The sequence below is a fragment of the Phoca vitulina genome, unplaced genomic scaffold, assembly GCF_004348235.1.
Source record: "Phoca vitulina isolate PV1807 unplaced genomic scaffold, GSC_HSeal_1.0 scaffold20, whole genome shotgun sequence".
NCBI lineage: Eukaryota > Metazoa > Chordata > Mammalia > Carnivora > Phocidae > Phoca > Phoca vitulina.
Window position 1 is genome coordinate 20,447,643 of NW_022589723.1, and position 12,783 is coordinate 20,460,425.

The 12,783-nt window shown below is 41.3% G+C and overlaps 1 pseudogene; it reads right to left on the reverse strand.

Annotated features, from left to right (window-relative positions):
- Positions 1–8,471: 8,471 nt before the first annotated feature.
- LOC116640407 lies at positions 8,472–9,801 on the reverse strand (annotated as a pseudogene).
- Between the last annotated feature and the right edge of the window lie 2,982 nt (positions 9,802–12,783).

Below are 12,783 nucleotides of genomic sequence, written 5' to 3' on the forward strand. Positions count from 1 at the left end.
ACATTGATTTCTATTCAGGAATACCTCTGGATTTCTCTTTAGATGGGCCAGTGTGCTTGTCTTACTACAGAGCTATGGTGAGATAATTTTAATCTAAACAGGATATTTTTTCTTTACTATTGAGCATGTTTTAGGTTTTGTTTTTCTGAATCATTTTTAGTCTTAAATGAAAGGAAGATGTACATTTCTACTCTACTTGATTTTCAGGCTGAGTACTTTATTTTGCACATCTTTTTCTCATCAGAAACTATACTTGAGAAGAAGCACTTTTTTTTCTTGTTTCTCTGTGTCTGTGGAACTTCTCTATTATTCTGTACATCTGTAATATCTTTGTAGAGGCCTGATTTGGGCTTGGCTTTCATTCCCCAAAGCATTCCACTTCAAAATAGTTGTCTACTTAACCCTCTGGACAAAATCGTGGGCTACAATATTCGTAGCTTAAAATGTTAATTTAACTCAAGAACAAGATATGAGAAGGGACAAAAATGCAGGATGAACAGAGACATTATCTTACACATTTTGTTTGGAGTAGTACAAAGGAGGAGGATAATTGTATCTGTCCAAGAGTTGTTTTGAGGATTTAATTAATTAATACACATAAAGCAATTATAAGAGTGTCCGATTCTGTACGTGCTCAATAATTGTTAGCTATTATTATTATTATCTGAAAAAATAAAACATGGAACTTAAAATAGCATTGACACCCAGTATTTTGTGGTGGGGGAATCTGGTCAAGGATTATAATTACCCAATTCTACGTTTATTTCAAATTCCCTACTCCCTTCCCTTTCAATCTTCCATCATTCCAGATAGCAGTCAATGTATTTCTACATGGAAAAGAAAACAGCCTCTCCCTCTCCTAATTGCCCACTTTATGAAGGAGATGGTGACCTGTAAGGCACACCCAGAACAAGTAATAATAATAGTAACAACCACAACCGCATCAAAACCCTTTCTTCAGGCCATCCTTTTCTAAGTCTGGGTTTGTTGTTGACTGGCCACTGGTTCCTCAGTCAGAGGGCTCTAGGTTTGGGGCTCCATAAGCGGCTCTCCCTCCAACAGTATGACTCTCTGCTAATTGGAATGAGAAGTTAATCTCTCTCCAGCTGAACCCAGCTGAGTCTCTGAGAGCAGTGATGTATTTAAAAGATCTCTGGCAGTCCAGGGCATGTGGCACTAACCGGATTTAGCTCATTAGCAAATCCGCAAGGCCCTGCTGACACTGCACCCAGAATAAAATACATGAGGCCAGCCCGTGCCCTGTGGGCACCTACAGCATGACTACATAATAAAAAGGCATTATTAATAATCTCATTGGTCACACAATACAAAGGAAGGCAACAAGAAGTCAAATGCTGTCATTTGTCGTGACTAGAAAAGCATAATTAAAATAAGTGTCATGTGATTAACCTTTGAAAAATTAATCTGGTATGAGAAAAGTCACAAAAACAAGGAAGATAGGCTCTTAAAATTAATTTAATACAATAGGCAGCTGTTGTATACACTTGGTTCAAATTCCATATGCTTGTGAAACGTTAGAGCCATTGATAGCAAAGAGCAATTAGTGAATTTAGCTGGTAGAATGTCTATTATTAAAGACAACAGCAGGCCAATTAGTGTGTCTAGTGGTAAACAGGGTAGGATTTTGGTGTCGTTCATCTGCGTTTGAATGCAGATTCTTCGGTTTACCAGCTATGTATCCTGGGGCAATCTTCTCAACCTTTTAGTAACTCAGTTTCCACATCTGTAAAATGGGGATATGAATATATCTCATGTGACTTTTGTGATGATTAAATAGGATCGTGTACGTAAAGCTCTCAGCATAGAGTTGGGCACATTGTTAAGTGCTCAAAAAATACTAGTGATGATAAAAAACACTTCAGTCCTTGATAGGCAAAAAGAAGTTTGCTCTGCACAGAAAACATGAAATGCACACTCCGCACTGTGATCTATGATGCATCAGTGCTGGTCAGTAGAGTTTTTTTCAGGGTTTTGCTGGCAGTGATCTTATCTTGTGATTTAATGTCAAGAGTGGCGCATCGGTAATCCTGAAGGAATGTTACAGGCTACGGCAGGACATGTTTCCTGAATGTTAGTAACATTTGTACATTTGGTCTAGCCCCCAGAATGCTCAACTCAGATCCTACAGGGGTCAGGCAGGACCCGAATTGGTCAGGAAGTTTGGGAAGGAGTATGCAGAGAACAGGCCAACATTGACTCTCGAGTAGAGGCAACTGCCACTCGGATAAGGCCACTTTTTGCCATATGAAAAAGTAAGTCCAATGTTGCCATATTTTCCAGTTTTTACAAAGGATGCTAGAAATACTGATTTTCATGGGAAATGTTCCATTTTTAAAAAATACTCTGTTGGTCACTTGCAGACCTTCATCCAGGGCTGGGTCTAAGGTAAGGCAAGTGAGGCACTGGTTTTAGGTGTAACATTTAAGGGGGTGATCAAAAATTCAAAAGTGATCAAGATTTGTAATAGCCTTTTTTTTTTTTTAAAGATGGGTAATACCTTAATGCAACATTTTAGAAAATAAAAATTAAAGCAAAAAATTCATAATGAAGAAAATATCAAAATCTTAAATTAAAGACAGGCTCAGTATTACTTATTTTTCCTTCTGCCTCAGGCTCTGACTTAGCTCTGAGCAGCATTGCCTTCAGCCTCTGTCTCGACTCTAGAACATTGCTGGCACCCTAATGCCAGGCCGATTGCCTGTTTTCCACTGGACCGATTCATGGAACAACCAGGCTACTGCCCCAAATAGAATAGTTATATAAATTATCAATTAGTGTTAAGGATATACTCAACTCAACTCTTTATTTATACAATAAAATCTCACTAACATCACCTAAGGAGGAACTAATGAAAAGTCAGAATTAATCTATTTGCAAATCAAAAGGTTGTGTTGCTTTCTAATACAGTTATCCAAAAAATATTCTGCTAGCAAAATAGTTTCAAATAGTTGCCCCACTTTTATGAAGAGAAGAGATTTAAAAATAGGTAGTAACGGGGCGCCTGGGTAGCTCAGTGGGTTAAGCGTCTGCCTTCAGCTCAAGTCATGATCCCAGGATCCTGGGATCAAGCCCCATGTCAGGCTCCCTGCTTGGTAAGGAGCTTGCCTCTCTCCCTCTGCCACTCCCCATGCTTGTGCTCTCTCTGTCAAATAAATAAATAAAATCTTTAAAAAAACAGGCAGTAAGACAGGCATTCTTGAGTCAAAACCTCTTTGAGATCGTAGGCAACATTTTGAATGTGTTCTGCTTCTCACCTTTCATCCTATTCTTATGAGGCCTGGGACTCCCAGAAGACCAGGAATTACTATGATACAGCATGAAGGTGAGAACATAGGCTTTAAAGCAGCCAGACCTGGGTTGAAATGCTGATTCTCCCCTATTGTGATACCTTGGACAAATCAAATAATGTCTTTCTCAGTTTTCTTATCTGTAAAATAAGACCATCTCATAGGTTTGTTATAGAGACCAAAGTCAATAACGTATCACGTTATCTCTCTTTTTTCCCCAATTTTTATTTAAATTCTAGTTAACATAAAGTATAATATGGGTTTCAGGAATAGAATTTAGTGATTCATCACTTACATATTAACACCCAGTGCTCATCACAGCAAGTGCCCTCCTTGTCACATTATCTCTTGACTCTTGGCATATGGCAGTTGTTACTATCATTTAGCATATTCACTCCAAACCATTCCCTGCCAACAACCTTAGAAACACATGATTAATTTAAGTAAGTTAAATATGTTCTTTATTATGCTATTAATTTGCTTATTCATCTTTTCTTCAAAAATAGCACAAATTTCAGCTTTAGTTTGGGTGCAATTACCACAAATCCTGAATTCAATAAGGCCTAAATTAGAAAAATTTAGCAAGATCCGCCCCTATAAATTGCAATGAAAAAAAGTAGCATTAAAACAATAAACTGTAAAAATAGATGACTGCAGCCTTATTGCACATTCTGGGGGAAGAATGACCACAGACTAGTCAGTGGTACAACCTACCAGACTACCAGGGTGCCATGGTGTATAGTCCAGTAGAATTGGCAACAGAATTCAGCTTTGGCAGCCAGGTTTTTTTTTTTTTTTTGGTGTTAAGCTTTGCAATAATGGTCCTGCTGTCTCTGTATAAATGTGGATACTCCTGCGGTTAGAAACAGCATCATAACTCAGTGGCTCTGGGTTCAAAAATCCCATTCCTACCACAGATGTGCTGAGTGACTCAGGACAAGTTCAATTAACTTAGCCGTGCCTTAGTTTCACCTGTTGTAAATCATTTTCCACAGGGCTTTCCACTGGTGCCCTGTCATGTGCATTCAAGAAAAATGTGAAAACTTGCCTAGCTTTGCTATCCTCTGTAATACATCTTTATTTTATGTTTCTTTTCCGCCCAACTGTTCTTCTAAGAAGCAGCTAGAATTTCTCATTTAATCAGGAAGCCATTTTTTATCATCAATGAAAATGTAAAAACTCTATGAGTTAGAATTGAATATTTATGTCAGGTTCATCTGATTAGAACTTAACTCTATTTCATTAATACAGAGAAATGTCACCCTTTTAACTAATGAAATGCATCCATAATAGAGCTATATTTTTAAAGGCACATCATCACAAATAGCCATATGCAAAATGCCCTTTGGAGTACATGCAAATTCCTCAACTGCAGTCTCTCTTCCCTCTTCTATGCATCCCTCACCCAAGTGAAAATTCCTATTTACTGGAAAAGGCAAGGTTTCATTATGGAGGAAAACAATTTTGATTGCTTCCCCATCTGAGGAAAAATATTCCTCTCTTGGCCTCTCACCTAGGTATACTTTAAGGGGGTCATAAAACCTTCAATTTAAAATGTTCAGTGCCACAGATGGCCTTGAATATGCCTTGGAGAAGAGCTGAGGATGTGTTAAAACATTAGAAGCCAGGCAATTTTGAGGCTGTTCAGCCCCTACTAGCTGTTCCCCTTGCTGCTCTCCTCCACCATGCTACCAAGTCTGGGATTCAGAGGGGCCCCAGAAAAGGGCCTTTGACACATCCCCCCAAGTCTGGTTGGGAAGGCCCATCCCTTCTTCCCTGTGGCAGCATCTTCAAGAAGACTTGGCAATAGCAAACAGTACAGTCTTCAAAAGAAATCACTGAACAGATCATGTCTCTGGGCTGCCCTCTTAGCTCTACAATACAGCACCAGCTGGTTTAGCAATAAATGCTGAACCGTGAGCACAAGGTGGTAGACTCTGTGAAGAGGTTGGCTTTTCATCTTCTCTTCTTTCTCTCCCTCCCTCTTTTTCCTTCTTCCTCTTTCTGTTTCCCCTTCTCCCCTTCCTCCCTTGCTTCCTTTCCTACTTTTTCCACCCATCTATTAATTTATTCAAAAAAACATTTATGTAAGGTTCAGTATTGCCAAGTTTAAAAGTGGTAGGCTCTGGGAATAAAGATGAATACCCTGAGGGAACCTCTAGTTCAGTGACAGGAGGTCTTTGTTAAATAACCCTAACAATGGGATGTTCTCTGTAATCCAGCTGAAAGGTGAAGATGATCACCTCTGCTTACCGGAGTCAGGGAACAGAAAGCGACTTTGAAGTGGCTTGTGAAAGAGCCATGAGCTCACTAGGCAAATATAGAGGAAAAAGGACATTCCAGCCAGAGGAGGGAAGAAGTAGAAGCATGCGAGGCTCAGTGACAGTACTGAGGCAGCTTTGTGCCCTTGGACCCTTCTAAGTGGGTGGTTTAGAGGAACCTGGTTGTGGGGACAGGAGGAGTTAAAGCTGGGCAGGTACGCCAGGGACAGATGAAGGAAGACCACCCAAAAAGATTTCACAGACATCTTTGGACCTTTATTGTGGGTCAGACGCTGTTCTTGGTCCTTGGGACACAGTCTGCAGTTTCAGGAGGCTCATATTATTTGAGGAAAAGACAGACAATAAAGAAGCAAGCAGACTCTAATCTGTCAGACACTGATAAATGCTATTAAAAAAATAAAACAGGACTGAATAGGGCAGAGACCACAGGGGGCATTCTCCTTCAGATAGGACAGGTGGGGAAGCCCTCTCTTAAGGGCTTCAAAAGAATATGTAGTTTTCAGATTTACTACTTTCAAGGTGAGACCAGGACATCTGTACTTCTAAAAAGCATCCTAAGATTCTGATGTGCAGCTGGGGTGAAGCAGCTGTAACCTAGACAGTGGGGCCGTGGGAACAATCTACATGAGCAGGATGCCCAGGCTGGGCGTTGTCCTGTGGTTAGCTCACAGTGTGGAGCACTGGCAGCTCTGGGGAATGCAGTGTGGAGCTTTAGACTGGAGAGAGGGAGGCCTACTGGGAGAGAATAGGTCAAGAGGAGGTGCTGGTATGTGGCATTGTATCTATGGGCTTCTGCCTGCAGAGGTAGAAAACACTTGAGATGAACTGGTGTCAAAGGAGCTCAAAACTTAGGACCCAAAGAGGTAGGAGTTCAGAACTGCAACCAGTTGTGTGCCAAATCCTAGGCCTGCCAGCCACTGCCTTGGATGGCTTTCCCAGAAAACCCTCATCCAGGAGGTGGAATTCATTTTAACTTTGTGTAAAACTAAAATGCTCAAATCCAGGGTTCAGTAAACTTTTCTTGTAAAAGAAGACACAGTAAAAATTTAGGTTTTGTAGGTCATACAGTCTCTGTCACAATTATTCCACTGTGTCATTGTAGCTCAAAAGCAGCCATTAGACAATACGTAAATGAATGGGTGTGGCTGTGATCCAAGCTACACCCACCCTGACTTGATTTATAAAAATAGGCAGTGTGGGGCACCTGGGTGGTTCAGTTGGTTAAGTGTCCGAGTCTTAATTTTGGCTCAGGTCATGATCTCAGGGTCCTGAGATCAAGCTCCAAGTCAGCTCTGCACTGGGCATGGAGTCTGGCTAAGATTCTCTCTCCCTCTCCGTCTGCCCCTCCCCTCCCCTCTGCTTCTCAAAAAAAAAAAAAAAAAAATATATATATATATATATATATATATATATATGCTGCCTGTATAGGCAGCAGGCTGGTTTGGACCCTGGGACCCTGGATGGTAGTTTCCCACACCCTGCTTTATTCAGGAGATTCTTTACATTGTGGCCTTAGGCTCTAACAGAAGGAGGCTGATGAGTATTTTACTTTCTTATAAATGTAAATGAGGATTTTACGTTCTTATTTTTATTAAGCAGCAAGTTTAGACTCTATTTCCAGCTCTGTAGGTCCTGGATTTGTGCTTTACCGGGTTAGCAGAATTGTCATACATTATAATCACACGAACGACAATATAGCACAGTGTCAAGAGCAGCTGCAGAGATCCACACACCTGGGTTTAAGTTCATCTACCATCCAGCGTGACTTTAGATCACAGAGCCTCAGTTTCCTCTTTGTAGGGGTTGGGCTAGATGACTTTTAAGGCTCTGTCTGGTACTAGTAGTCTATTTCTGTGTGCTTTGTTCATTAGCTGGAATGCTAGTGAGATTTGATAAGTAGAGGCCCAAATAGAAGAGGCAGAAGTCAATCAGATGAGAAATGACACAGGTCTAAAAGAGGGGACTGGCAGCATGGATGGAGATGCCAGCACACAGACGACAGATGTTTGTGGTATGATGCCAAGCACAGTATTAAAATTAAATGAATGAGTAAGGTTGTCAGTGTGAATGCAATTAGATGGATATGAGTACCACGGGATAGGAAAGAATAGAAGATGATCATGACACTCTGAGTCTGAGCAACAAAAGCCTTGGCCATACTCAGCTTGGATAAAGGATAGGGAATATAGATGGATGTGGACCCCAAAATGGCGACTTAAAGTCAGGGCTCAAGGAGTCTGGCTAAGGATCTTTTAAATAGCGGCACATCCACTACCTGAAGTTGGCCTCTACTTTGCCCCACCCAATTCCATCTGGTATATAACTTCCAGATAAATATTCCCTAGCACATAGCTTTTACCCCGTTATTTGACTGCTCAGGAAACTGTGGCTTCCTATCACCTATCTCCTTGTACCAGCATTCTACATCACTGATAACCCAGCCCACCTTAACTTTTAGGTCCTAGGCTTGTCTTAAACCTCTGTACAAATCCTACATCCCTGGCATCTCATTGACACCTGAGCACACCTGGGCTTTTTCACCTTCATGTCTACCTTGAATCACATGTTTTCCTTACCTGAAGTATAATTTCTCTCTCTTTATTATCTATCTATCTATCTATCTATCTATCTATCTATCTATCTATCATCTATCTATCTATATCTATCTATTTAAAGACAGGGAATACTTTATTCAAACCCGTCAGAGAAATGAACAAGCTTGAGTCTGTAACAAAGCATCATGTTTTAAAACATAGGTCAGTAATTGTGTATCAGAGTATACATTGCTACATACAAATTAACTGATCAGACCACAACTTTTTAATGTTTAAAACAGAATAATATTCCCTATAAAAGTAGCACCTTTATGACATTTTTCACTTTAGTATTCTTCTCCTTCACCCTCTCCCTCAACAGAATCCACACCAGCCTCCTCATAATCCTTCTCAAGAGCAGTCATGTCATCCTGAGCCTCAGAAAATTCTCCTTCCTCCATGCCCCACCCACATACCAGTGAAGGAAGGCACGCTTGGCATACATCAGGTCAAACTTGTGGTGCAAGAGAGCCCAGACCTCAGCGGTGGCTGTGGTGTTGCTCAGCACGCACACAGCTCACTGTACTTTGGCAGATCCCCACCAGGTACCACAGTGGGAGGCTGGTAATTAATGCCAACTTTGAAGCCAGTGAAGCACCAGTCCACAAACTGGATGGACTCTTGGTCTTGATGGTGGCTATAGCAACACTGACATCTTTGGGAACCACCACACCATGGTACAACAGGCAGCAAGCCATGTATTTACCATGGCAAGAGTCACATTTCACCATCTGATTGGCTGGCTCAAAGCATGCATTGATTATCTCTGCTATAGAAAGCTGTTCATGGTAGGCTTTCTCAGCAGAGATGACAGAGACATGGAAATGATGCAGGGATAGGGTACTGGCTTGGTCTGGAATTCTGTCAGATTAACATTCAGGGCTCCATCAAATCTGAGGGAAGCAGTGATGGAGGACACAATGTGACCTATCAACCTGTTCAGGTTAGTGTAGGTTGGGAGTTCAATATTGAGGTTTCCATGACAGATGTCACAGATGGTATAATTGTCTACCAGGGAGGCAAAATCAGAGTGCTCCAGGGTGTGGGTAGTGAGGATGGAGCTGTCGAACTCGACTACAGCTGTGGATACCTGAGGAGCTGGGTTAATGGAGAAGTCCAGCTTGGACTTCTTGCCATAATCAACAGAGAGGCATTCATTTCATCAGTAGGGAGATGAACCCAGAACCAGTTCCCCCTCCAAAGCTGTGGAAAACCAAGAAGCACTGAAGACCTGTGCCCTGGTCAGCCAATTTCTGAATCTGGTCCAAAACAGGGTCAGTGATCTCCTTGCCAATGATGTAGTGCCCCTGGGCATAGTTACTGGCAGCATCTTCCTTGCCTGTGATGAGCTGCTCAGGGTGGAAGAGCTGGAGGTAGGTGCCAGTGTGGACTTCATCAATGACCGTGGGTTTCAGTTCTACAGACACTGCCCTGGGCACGTGCCTGCCAACACCTCTTCTCACCGAAGAAGGTGTTGAAGGGGTCATCTCCTCCCCTAGTGGTTTTGTCACTTGGCAGCTGACCATCAGGCTGGATGTTGTGTTCCAGGCAATGCCCAGAAGGCATTGCTAATTTGGACACCAGCCTGACCAATGTGATGGAGATGCATTCATGCATGGTTGCTACTTTGCAGCTGCCAAACAGAATGGTGGAGAGGTTGTTGCTTCTTACAGTGTGACTCTTAGGTGGTCGATGTAAGAGAACCTGCCTACATTTTAAAATGTGTCTGAAACCCCTCTGTCTTCAAGCCTCACTATTACTCTGAACTTTTCATGCTTCCAAGTCCATAGTGTCTTTGTGCTGCTCCAAACTCCCCAACGCCTAATGCTGTGGTCACTTATTTGGTGTTTTTCGCATGCTGCATGATGCAGGAACCCCACACCTGTGGCATGTCTCCTTTACATAAATGTATGGCCTGTGTGGATTTATATAACCTTTGGGAAACTCTGAGAATTTCAGTTCTAATTCCCATTTGGGACGACTGAATCTCACAGGGTGGGTACCAGCTGACCAGAGAGAATAGTTAGGGATAGGAAAGATTTAGCACTGACTGAGCACCTGCTATGCATCAAGCACTCTTTTGATACCTTGGAAACAGTATTTCACTTCGCTTTGCAACAACTCTGTAAAGTAAATGGTATATTCCCCATTTTTCTAGGTGAGAAAACTCATTGAGAAAAATCAGGTAAAATGGCCAACTTTGCAAGGCAACTCGCTGGTGGATCTGGGGTCAGAAAGGACCGAAGCTCACATGGTTGTGAGTGGAGGAAGAGCAGCACTGCAGAGAGCTTTGGAGGCAGGCAGGCCCCACCACGTTATTTGGGGATGAAATGTGAAGATGTCTAACCATGCCTGGCACAGAGTAGGTGTTTAACAACTTGTGGCTTTTATTATTAAATCACATTCAGAAGATAAAGTATTTTAATTTCCTCTTTGAATGTCCCATATTACTTAGCAAATGTATGACTTAATATTTGTCATATAATTGATATAAGGGCCATTTGGTCTACATTTTGCCAAGCAATTGGTTTGACTTTTTTCAAAAGAAAAAAGGATAGATATGCTGTCTCCATGTCCTCACACAGAAGAAGACCAAATTCAAGAATCCTAGAATATGTGGGGTCTCACAAAGTTTATGATAAGCACTCTGAGTAAGGGCTGCATTTATTTTCATTACTGCCATACCGGATGCTTAATAAAAACATGTTCCATAATGCTGGTGAATAAATGGATATGTTTAGGAAGTACCATCAGGAATCCTGTCATCCCTTTGAGCACATTTACTCTTATTCTGATGATTCTACTGAATTGGATCTAGATTCAATTACAGTTGTTAAACTGGCTCATCATCAGAACTTTTTTGTTGTTGTTTTGTTATTTCTTTAACTCCTAGGTTTTTGGGCTATATCCCTGGAGAATCTGATTTATTGGCTCTGGATATTTAGGAAGTTCCCCAAGAAGTTCTGCCCATCAGCCAGGTTTGGAGATACCACATATCTAGATGATGATGACCGACCTCCACCCCAACACCTGGCCACACACACTCTCTTTCCTTTAAGAGGCACTCAATGGACTTGAGTCAAATTTCCTTGTGGCTGACCAACCATGGGTGACAACATCACTCTTTCACCCCATGCTGATCACAGACCTCCTGAAGACAATGCCCATCGGAAGTGGGGCAACCACTATTATTCAGGTCTGCATGGTGTTTGAAAAGCAAAGGAAGGAGAAGTAGAGTGTAAGTTGAGGGACCATAGGTCCCATAGGCCACTCTGCCAAAGAAGGCCGCTGACATTGCTAAGTGCTTGTCATGAGGGCACCCTGAGTCTACATTTTCTATTTTAAGGCTGGAAATGCTCTTTTTGGACAACATGCATCCAGGCTACCCTCCACCCTTCTTACTGTAACTATCCAAACTCCACCCCTTGGCCTTAACCTCAAGAGTTGAAAGTTCTCTTGAACTTTCTAACATCCCCTACATGGTCTGATATCAGACTCAAGGACAGGTCTCAGAGATATCAGGATGGCAAATGCTACTCTTTGTGAGACAACTCACTGTATTAGAGGGGAAGTAGGCCGGGCACATGAAATGGGCACTCCATAGCTATAGGCTGGGACCAGCCGGTTCCTCGCCTGTGCCAGGCTCTTACTCTGCAGCTTTGCTCTAGTTTTTCTGAGCCCGAGAAGGCCACCTTTCCTAGACAGGCACCAAAAAACCCTCAGCAAGGCACCACCTCAGATTCAGATTCATGTTTTGTTACAGACTGGGGAATATCAACCTAGAAGGGTTGCAAAGAAAATGTGATTTTAAAAATTTGCTTTGAAAAAATTAACCTGGTAAAAATAATAATATGTAAAAATCTGGGGGGGAACCTACTTAATTCTTGGGACTATAAAAAAGATATGAAAAAGTCCTAGAAACATCAATATAAGTTTGGTAGATATCATTATTTGACACACAAAAATATTCTAATTAAAATTTTTCACAGTATTAAATTTTAACATTAATAAAAATAAATAACATATATTGTTCTAGGTAGTTTAGAAATTTCTACAGTGATAGAAGTTTTGTTTATGTTTCTTGTATGTTTTTTTTTTTTGTTTTCTCATTTTGACATACACAGAGGATAATGGACAGATTTTTTTTTATTTTGACAAAATATATGTAACAAAGAAGTTATCATTTTAGCTATTTTTCAATGTACAGTTTAGCAGTATTGAACAGATTTTTTTCTCTTTTGTTCTTTGTGTGCTCTCTGCCTATATTACCCTTGCTAATTTGTATTTACTTTGAATAGGTATTCAAAGATATTTAGATGTTTTGATGTCATGTAGATACCCATCTTTGATTAAGCTCCTAAACATGAACCAGTTGATGTGCTAAGTTTTTCATAAGTGTTGTCTCACTTACTCCTTGCAGCAACCCTCTGAGGAAGGCACTATTAATATTCCCACTTTACAGAGGAGGAAAGTGAGGGTCAGAGAGGTTGTATTGGTTGTTCAAAGTTACAGGGCTAGTAAGAGAAGCTGCTGGGAAGTGTTTTGTCTATTGCAGAGGCAGGATGGTAAAACAACAGTACTACTGTCTCTGTGGGTTTG